This window comes from Onychostoma macrolepis, chromosome 04 (assembly GCF_012432095.1).
Source record: "Onychostoma macrolepis isolate SWU-2019 chromosome 04, ASM1243209v1, whole genome shotgun sequence".
Lineage (NCBI taxonomy): Eukaryota > Metazoa > Chordata > Actinopteri > Cypriniformes > Cyprinidae > Onychostoma > Onychostoma macrolepis.
The window spans coordinates 11,507,738-11,518,519 of record NC_081158.1 but is presented as its reverse complement, the minus strand read 5'-3'; positions in this window follow the sequence as shown (position 1 = coordinate 11,518,519).

Sequence of the window (10,782 nt, the reverse complement as noted above, 5' to 3'; positions counted from 1 at the left end):
TTTGAGTTAGCCTGAACTTGCGTGCAGCATAGAGAATTTCGGAGAATTGTATAATGGGACGACCCAAGATGGCGGCGCGATCAGACGCGGCGGCTGCTCCAGGTCCCAAAGACGGTGCTTTTTTGTCTTTTAATGTCGTCTGTTCGTCTCCAAATAGTGTAAATTTACCGCTAGTTCATAAGGAAATCACTCCTAAACTCAAATATGTTCGCCAAAGACTTTTGGATATCGGCAATGCATACAAAGACCAACTCTCGCCGGCGGCTACTGAGAAGCTACGAGGCCTCTGTTTACTGCTGAAGCCGGACCTCGAGACATGATCGCTACCCGCACAAGGCGGCGTCAAGCGGTGTGAGAGAGGACGGAAGCGGTAAGCGCGGAGGTATCTGAGCTAGGCTGAGGAAAACCCCACAAGACCGGCTCTTCCAACACTCATGCTCTCAAGCGTTCGCTCTCTGGAAAACAAACTGGACTTAATTCAACTCAGTCGATCTACACAGCATGAGACAAGGGATTGTTGTGTGTTTGTTTTCACTGAAACATGGCTGAACGACAACATCCCGGACTCCGCCATTCAGCTGCACGGACTAACTTGCTACCGCGGACAGAGATTCATCACTGTCTGGTAAGACTCGCGGCGGTGGCTTGTGTGTACGTCAACAAAGAATGGTGTAACAATGCTGGGGTAGTGACAAAACACTGTTCATCGCTGGTGGAGTTTATGTTTGTGAAGTGTCGACCGTTCTATCTGCCGCGAGTTCACGGCCATTGTTATTGTCGCGGTATACATCCCACCGTGCGCATAAGCGCAAAGGACGCGTCATGAGCTGTACAGCGCCATCAGCGAACAACAAACAAATAACCCCGACGGCTTTTTCATCATAGCCGGTGACTTCAACCACGCAAACCTAAAGACAGTTTTGCCAAAGTTCTACCAACATGTGAACTTTGCAACAAGGAAATAACACACTGGACTTTGTTTACACAACAGTTAAGAGCGCATACAAAGCTGAACCCCGCCCCCACCTCGGGTACTCAGACCACATCTCTGTTATGCTAATCCCAGCATACAGACCACTTCTGAAACTGGCCAAACCAGTTCACAAACAGATCAAGGTATGGCCAGACAATGCCACCTCAGCACTGCAGGACTGCTTCCAGGACACAGACTGGAACATGTTTAAAGAGGCGGCCACCTACAACAACCACACAGACCTGCAGGAGTACACTGAAACTGTGACTGCTTACATCCAAAAGTGCACTGATGATGTGACAGTCACCAAGACCATCACCACACGCGCCAACCAGAAGCCATGGATGACAGCAGAGGTTCGTGGGCTGCTAAAGACCAGAGATGAAGCATTCAGATCAGGAGATAAAGCAGCCCTCAAAACAGCAGGAGCCAATCTGTCCCGCAGCATCAAAAATGCAAAACGGTCATATGCTCAAAAAATCAACAATCACTTCACAGACAGCAGTGACACACGGAGCCTGTGGCAAGCTATTCAGACCATCACAGACTACAAGCCCCGCCACAGGCCTGTGATGACGACACATCCCTCCCAGATACACTCAACCACTTTTACTCACGGTTTGAAATGCTGAATGACACACCTGCACAAAAACTGCCCACACCTCCCAACGACCAGGCGCTCTGTCTGTCTCCAGCCGACGTAAGGAAGTCCCTATCTAGGATCAACCCACGCAAGGCTGCGGGTCCCGACAACATACCTGGCCGTGTACTGAAAGACTGCGCTGCACAGCTGACAGATGTCCTAACAGATATCTTCAACACCTCGCTGAGCCAGGCAGTCGTCCCCACATGTCTCAAATCCACAACAATCATACCGGTACCAAAGAAATCACCTGTGTCCTGTCTAAATGACTACCGTCCCATAGCACTGACTCCAATCATAATGAAGTGCTTTGAGAGGTTAGTCATGCACAACATCAAAACCAGCCTCCCAACACACTCGATCCGCTCCAGTTTGCATACCGTCCGAACCGCTCTACGGACGATGCAATTTCCTCCACTCTCCACCTGGCTCTTACCCACCTAGAAAATAAAGACTCCTACGTTAGAATGCTGTTCATTGACTTCAGCTCAGCATTCAACACAATAATCCCACAACAGCTCATAAATAAACTCAACCTGCTGGGCCTTAACAATTCCCTCTGCAATTGGATCCTGGACTTTCTAACCGGAAGACCTCAGTCAGTCCGTGTCGGCCACAACACCTCGAGCACTACCACACTGAACACAGGTGCCCCACAAGGCTGTGTGCTCAGCCCGCTGCTCTTCACGCTGCTGACCCACGACTGCACTGCCAAGTCCAGCTCCAACCACATCATCAAGTTCGCTGATGACACAACAGTGGTAGGCCTCATCAGCAACAACGATGAAACGCACTACAGAGAGGAAGTGGCACAGCTGGCTGAATGGTGTGGCACTAACAACCTGTCCCTCAATGTGAGTAAGACAAAGGAGGTTGTGATGGACTTCAGGAGAAACTCCGGTGATCACCCCCCACTGACCATCGACAGCTCGCCTGTGGAGAGAGTCAGCAGCACTAAATTCCTGGGGTGCACATCACAGAGGATCTCACCTGGTCCACCAACACCATGTCACTTCCAAGAAGGCACAACAGCGCCTACACTTCCTCCGCCGGCTGAAAAGAGCAAGTCTCCTCCACCCATCCTCACCACTTTCTACAGGGGCACCATTGAGAGTGTGCTGACCAGCTGCATCACTGTCTGGTACGGAACTGTACTGCAGCAGACCGCAAGACCCTACAACGGACAGTGAACACCGCTGCAAGGATCATCGGTGCCCCTCTCCCTCCATCCTGGATATTTTCCTCACACGATGCTCCAGCAAAGCCAATAGTATCGTGAAGGACTCCACACACCCTCCCACAGTCTCTTCCAGCTCCTACCATCAGGAAGACGGTGCGGAGCATCAGAGCCCGCTCTGCCAGACTGCTCAACAGCTTTTTCCCCAGGCTGTGAGAGCCCTGAACTCAAATCACCCGCCCTCTCTGAACCCCCATACAAACCCCTACCTCCTGTAACATGTAACGTGCAATTGAAGTGTGCTACACACAGGTGAGTGGGCCTGTACAAACCACCTGTAGTAGCACACTCTCCTCCTCTATGCGCACTAGTCACTTTTCACACACACTGCTGTGTGTACACAAATCCCACAAAAGAACTCCGTAATATATGTATGTTTACATGCTCATGCACTACAAATCATCCTGCACTGTTCCCCAGCCAGCTGCTTGAACTCAATGTTTCTCCTTGCACATGTACAGTACTTATCTGAAGCATTCGTATAGTTTGTATAGTTTGTATTTTTTAGTTTGTATAGGTACTTTTTTATAGGTAGTATATTTATATTTATACTCAAAATCTATCAGTAGGATAGTTGTGTATAGGTTTATATTGTCTTACTCCATTGTTGTATGCCTGTATTTATGTAGCACCATGGTCCTGTGAGGCACGACATTTCGTTCCACTGTATGCCCCCGCATGTAGCGGAATGACAATAAAGCTCAACTTGACTTGACTTGACTTGATAATGGCAGCATTTTGTTTATTTAGATTATTTTCCTAAACCGACAAACAAAGCTTCTTTTCTTTTCCTTTCAGGGCTTTAGCTTTATATGCGCAAATAGCAGCATAAACAACAGACCATGAGGAATCACACATCGTCGTATCACGCACCTACAGCGCTTCTGTGAATGGAGAAAAACAGAAATTATAAAAGGAATAAAATAATTACGGCTACAATAAATATATTTCTCTTAATTAACAGATTAACAAAAGAAAAAAACAACAACAGTGCAACAAGTATAGGCCACTTTCGTTTTTGTGACACTCAACGCATTTTATTTGTTTTCTTTATATCTTTATTTTTAAAAATGTAACTGATCGGTGATCACGCAGGTGCCTCACACACACACAACATTTCAGCGTTACTAATTTGACATTTAAGCTATTAATCAAACTAAAATGCAGTCAACCAAACATATAAGTTACATTGAACAATTTAAAAGGTCCACTGTAAAATCAGCGTGCAGCGTCGAAAAATTTTATTGCGCATGTGAAGGATGATGTTTTACGTGGATTTTGGAACACAAGTGAAGTACAAAGCCTTGTTTACATCATAGATAGTAGTTTAGCAACCAAATGTTACATGGCAAAAATGGAAACATTTGGATGTCGAATGAAGGAGGCTTGTGAGCCCAATGCCGTTTAGTTTCACTTTAATAAATTAATTTTAGCTTGACGTTGTGTTCTGTTTATAATAAACGCTACTATAGCCTAATTTGTGTTTTACTTCATAGTTTAATATAACATTTTATAGCTACTCATTTATAGTCATTTAAGTAGCAGCTGGCATGAAAGCCAGAGCACGAAAGCTAAAAAGCAGCGTCAAAACGCTGTGGCAAAAGGCAAGAAAAAGCATTGACTAAAAAGCATTATTTGATGTTGTCCTGAGTATATAAACCGGGCTCTTGGACACATCCCAAATGGTGTCTTGACCAATTAGATATTGTCTTAGCTCGGGGTGTTGCTATCTTTCTCAGTCACATGGATGCAGAGTATAATTTTGGACACGATTTCTGAAGAATTGACTGGAAGAAACATTTCAAGCTAGAATTTTCAAACACGCATACTAAACATGAATATGCACCCTTAAGCTATTCAATAGCCAGACAACACACGTACATCTGGCCGACGTCGGCCTCGTTACATAAAACATCTAATACATGTCGGCCAGGCGTAGGCGATATAATTCGGTCAGTGCTCTATTTTCTCAACTCATCAATCGTCGGCTCACGACTGGAGGCCAATGCCACACTTTTATCTGTTTGCGCGAGCCCAGATATTCGTCTCTTAGCAACACACCAGAGAGAAGAGGCTCATCCCAGCGACATCTGGGGCTTTCAGGTAAGATTTCCCTTCAGCTAAATTAAAAAAAAAAATACAATTTTGTTAATTCTGTGACACTTAAAAAGTTAAAAGGTACTAGTAAGGCGCTCGGTGTGCTACAGCACAGGTGAAGAGACAGTGGCTCATTTCCAACTAACTTGTTTAGCTAACGGTCACGGTAGCAATTTTAAAAATTAATGTTAACTTATTGTGTTTCCAGAAATTTCTTGGAGGAGAAATGTTAAAGCGGATTATTAGAGAGAAGTCCTAACTGCTTTTTCGCCATGTTTTTACTCTTTTACAGGCTGCCAGAAAGAATCCGTCTCTACCGTAAGCTATTGTTGTTGTTGCTTTTTGAACTACAAAACTGTGTTTTAAATTCATTATTGAATACTTATTGAATGAGACTGTAAGTTATTTAGTTTAGTTGTTTTATACCACAAGTATACTCATAAGTTTTGTTTGTCAACTTTACATCATACTTTAAGTATACTACTACGTCCCTATTTAATAATTTAATATGAATATTTGAACATACAAAATATCAAAAGAAAGAACAGTATCTGCTTGTAAACAATAGCATTTTATTCTAGCTTCATGCATTCTTTTTTTTTTATAAACACTTGAATGTGGGTATATTTCATAAATAAAATAAATAAATAAACAACATTTTAAACAAAAAAAAGAAAAAAAAACTATGAATTGGATAATCAGTCGATCAACACCCCAAAGCTTGACATCATTATTACCTCTTCATGGGTCAACATTTTATTCTATTATGTTACATCGTTTTGATGCTGTTTTATGTGTGATGATCATGTTAGATTACAAGTCGAAGCATCTGTTGTTTTTTGGTTTCTTCTTCGCTTGTGTTTTGGATACACTTATCACATAGCTATGAGAAGCGTTATACATGGTATACGGCGGTTGCCGTACTGTATTAAAGCTTTAATCATGATAAAACTGTATATTAAAAGCTAACAGAAGCAGTAGCATTTACAAATAACAGCGTATCTAAAAGTGTGAGACAGTGTTACACCCCTGGAAAAGGGGGAGAGAATTAATCAGTCACACTCAACAATGCTTCTCCACTGCGAACTTTATGCATAATGCTCTTGATAACAGTTAACAATAAACAATTTTCCCAAAACAGCGTTGTTTGCATATTTTTCTTAATTCACAATTGGTAACACGTCACCCTCAGACTAGTGCTGGTGCTGATTGCACTGATCACACAGCTGATTCCCATCACAGGCTTTACTTAAGCCATGGACTTCCTCAGTCAGATCGCTGAGTATTGTTAATAAATTAATAATAAATTTCACCTATATCCCCATGCACCTGTTACTTCCTTTGGCAAAATTATATATAACAGTAATTTTAAGAAGGCCTTGACATCGAAATGTAAGTGTCACTCCACCTTAATCTGAAAACACAGATTCTGTTAAGATTATATTATTATTACTAGTATTACTACTAGTATTACTAGTAGTAGCAGTAGTATTTGTTGTATATTATATTATTATATATTATTCTTTCTTTTATCTGAATTTTACCTCTGCTCTAGCTTGTTTCCTTTTAATAAACCTGGAACTGCAAACTAAATATTGTTGGCCTGCTGCACCCCAGCAGAGTTGGAGTGAACCTCCTGTCAGACAACATATCCAAAATGATATAAACCATAGGACTAGTAAGTAAAATCTCAAACATACACAACTATTTCATAAGTTTGGGATTGGTATGATTTTTTTTTAATTTATGTTTTTGAAAGTCTCTTATGCCCACCACAGCTTAAAGTCTGAGTAAAGTCAATTCTGAGAATTGTTTGTAAACTCATTATAAATGTTAGAAATGCATTGCTGAGACACGTTACAAAAACGGTGAACTATGTAGTACTTAATTGTGGCGTTAGACCGTTAAACAGTTTTTGATCAAGAGTTTTTTGGGCAGGGCTAAATCATGACTTGATGACGCAATCGAGCCACCGAGCACGGCCCCTTTCCCAACACTATAAGAGGTGTGCTCGATTTGAAGCAGCGCTGCAGACCGATCAGTGTGTAATCAAAGTACAGTGAGAGATACAGAGAGCAGATGCTCCTGATGCTTTCGAATCGCTCTCGTGGTACTTTGATGTTATACACTGATCGTTCTGCAGCGCTGCTTCAAGTCGAACACACCTAATAACTAGAGCACATTAGCATCAGTGGTTCACGGCTCAGTCGCAAGTTACTGTCATTACCGTTAGTTACTACAGCCCACAGTTTTGTTAGCTAGCTATGCCTTCGTCATATAAATGCATAATACCTGGTTGCGATCATTTACAAAACAGTTCGGTCTCCTTATTAAATAAGCTGCTAGAGGAAGACAGTTGAGAGAGATGGCAGCTTTCCCGTGAGTGGGTGTGTTTTCAGGACCACCAGTGAACACGCCCCCAGCGTTTGAGAGCAGAGAATAATGTTTATATTTTCAAGATTTTGATACCTTATTTTATTTACTTGGCGGTTTTTTTAGCATTCAAATTTGGCTGGGTGGTTAATAATACATTTTTCTATGGTGTGACAAACTCCTCTGTAGGGGCAGAGCTGTAACTGCTACCTACCGCGTCCATAGGTGGCGGATAGTGGATTGACCCCTAGATATAGGGGTTTGCTGTTATATAAGCAGATGGGTCTCATCTGTCGAATAAGCAGTCGTGGATCAGCAGCGGCAGAGCTAGCAGGGTGCGGCGGGGGTGAAAGGGTGGCGCCTCACCAACCAAAGAAATAAAATGCTGCATATACCCAATGACATCTTTGTGACATGGCGAGTGCAGGTCACCAGTAAATAACCTGGGGCCCTCGTTGCCTTGCGAATGGATGCTTGCATCAAAGGCTAGGCCCACTGCCAATAACTGTGGTGACATGGGGATGTCAATAAAACACCCCTGGCAGAAGGCAAGAGGAAACCATTGCCGTACTTTCCCAAGCACAACAATGACTAAGTCAGTTTATTCTCAAGTGTACGACGTGAATGGGAGCTCTTCCTCAAGAGGTGCCACGTCTGGTAGAGGGTATCATGAGTCCCAGGTGGCTCTTGACCGTCATCCTACGAGTGTGGACAAGAAAAGCAGGCGAGTCATCATTGGCACTTGGAATGTGCGCACATTGCACCAAAGTGGAAAGTTAGAGAACATTTTGCAAGAAATTAAAAGAATGGAGATCAATATCATGGGCATGTCAGAGCTGCGGTGGACGGTAGTTGGAGAGGTGGTGAAGGAGGTTTATAGGGTTCTGTACTCAGTAGGGGTGTAAATCAGATGGTTCGTCACGATATGATACGATATCGAATCTCATACCCAGCGATACGATATTTGCTGATACCTCAAAGAATTCTACCATACGATTACGATTCGATATAGTATATCGTATAGATAGAGTATATCGATCGATGTTTCGATATTATGATGTTATATACCTATTTTAAACAACCATCTACATTTTTATTAACTCACAAATGCAACCAAAATATATAACATGGACATTTATCTGAAATTTTCACATCCTGTACCTCAACTGGGACATTCACAACAAAAAAATAGGCCTATACACTTTTTTTTTTTTTTTTTTTTAAATAAAGAAAATAAACAATTGGAAAAACAATTCTAGCTGCTATGGGCTCAGTGCTAAAAAACATTTCTACAGATAACCAAATTACAAGCAATAGCAGAAAATAAATACAATAGAACAAAGAAAAAAGTTCAATAAACAGTGCTTTTCAGGTTTTTCTGCTCAGTCTAAAATAAATTTTCAGGTATGCTACAGAAATGTAATAATCAAATGTAAAATAACTGCATAGTCTTCACAGTATAAATTAAATATAGATTAATCATTTTTGATGTTACAAAGGTTATTTAGCTCCAAAGGTCAGGAGCAGTGAGCACTTGAGTATTTTTCTTTGACAGCATTTGCTTTCACTTTAAGAACGAAAGTACGGATTTAATATAGGCTACTGATACACGTGCGTTTTCTTTCTCAACCGTTTACATTAAGACATATGCCTAACCGACTGTGTTTACTAGGATATTCGCCAAAACACGCATTTTGATGTAATTTTCTCTGTATTTATTCATCCCTGCACAAAAAAGCAGAAAAGGGCTCAGTTTAGTACTCGTGCGGTGTAGATGCTGCAGTCTGTGTGTGTGCGCTTCAGATGTGCGCGCAGAAAACTTCTCACACAGCACTGAACTGTTCCGCCAACAATCCCGAGCATCTTTTATGCTCGCCTTGTGCCTTCAGGCAGCCCTTATCAGTCCCTCCAGGATTTCGCGGGACGTTTTTCAGATTTTTGCGGCCTAAAATGACTGATTTTGCTGTGGCTTTTCTTAAAATTTGCAGTGATATTTGCAGCATTTCTTATTGTTTTTCAGTGAAAATATACCATGGACAACATTCTTCTAACATTGTTATAACTTTTCTGACTTCGAGAACCATCGTAGGGCTCCAGACTAACATTTGAGAACAACAGTGCCATTAAGTTCTACAGAAGGTGACACCAGCACCTGACAGTAAAGCACTCACCCTAATCACACATGTACATCTCGGAGATGTCTATTTGATTTACATATGCAAGATGTATTTTTTAGGGTGTTTGCTCCTCTGCAATACATCTCTAAGACGTTTCCTGTCAGATGTCAAATAGAAATTTATTAGAATGCATGTAAAGCTGCTTCTGAAACCTTTATCAGATTACAAGGCAGATGTTTCCCAGATCTTTAGCAGACGTCTTACAGATTTACTTGTGCTGTCTGGGTAGTTGAGATGCAGATAAAATTAACTTTTATTACTGTAATTCATAATGTCTAAATATAATTTGATAAATAAATTGAAAAATGAAGCATTTAAAAACACTCACAAACATTAGACCATTTCTGCCACAAGTTGTTCCTGTAGTTATATTAAATCCATGGTGAATGGTGGAGATTTGTGTTTATTGAACAATGTTTTTCCTGGTTTCAACATCAGTGGCATTTGTTCTGATATCCGTATCGGTCATGATGAGAACGCAAGGCTGTTCATTCCATTTTTGGAACTGAGAAACAACCTTTCTTTGACTGAACGCGCATTGTGATGACGTCACAGGACATGTCTAAGCCCAAAATCTGCAGCAATTACGAAAATTTGTGAGCTCTTGCGAAAATTGCAGAGTTTGCTTGATTTTGCGATAAATTCAGCGATTGCAGAATCGCAAAATCCTGGAGGGACTGCCTTATATCGAGTCCTGATACATGAGTTTGAACGAGAATGCACGCGTTGACAGTATTGCACAGATGGACATTATGTGAAAATGTGGACAGTGCCAAAATAAAGGTGCCTAATTATACTATAGATATCAATATTTTACATGTGGCATCAATGTATCGTATTGTCAGACATCGTATCGATCCATATCTATGAATCGTTACACCCCTAGTACTCAGGTGGTGAACATAATGAGAGAGGAGTTGGAGTCATCTTAGGGTGTTTTCACACCTAGTTCGTTTAACCCTTTCAAACGCTCTCGGAGCAGTTCAGAGTGTATATGTGAACAAACCATGTGATCTCAGACCCCTAAAAGGACCCAAAAGCGAACCGTACTCAGACCACCTCCGGAGGTGGTCTGAGTACGTTCGCTTAGGTCCGTTTGTGTTCGATATCTTCATGATATGCGAAAGCAATGAGATCGGTCCGCTTTGCGTTCGTTTCGACATGTGTACATGGAGGCTTGCCATACCTGCAGCCATGTTACGTCACTGCTGTAACAACAGAAAAAAACTTTTCACCATGGCAGGTCGTGGGGTTGTGTGGTCCCAGGAGGAGAGTTGTGCAC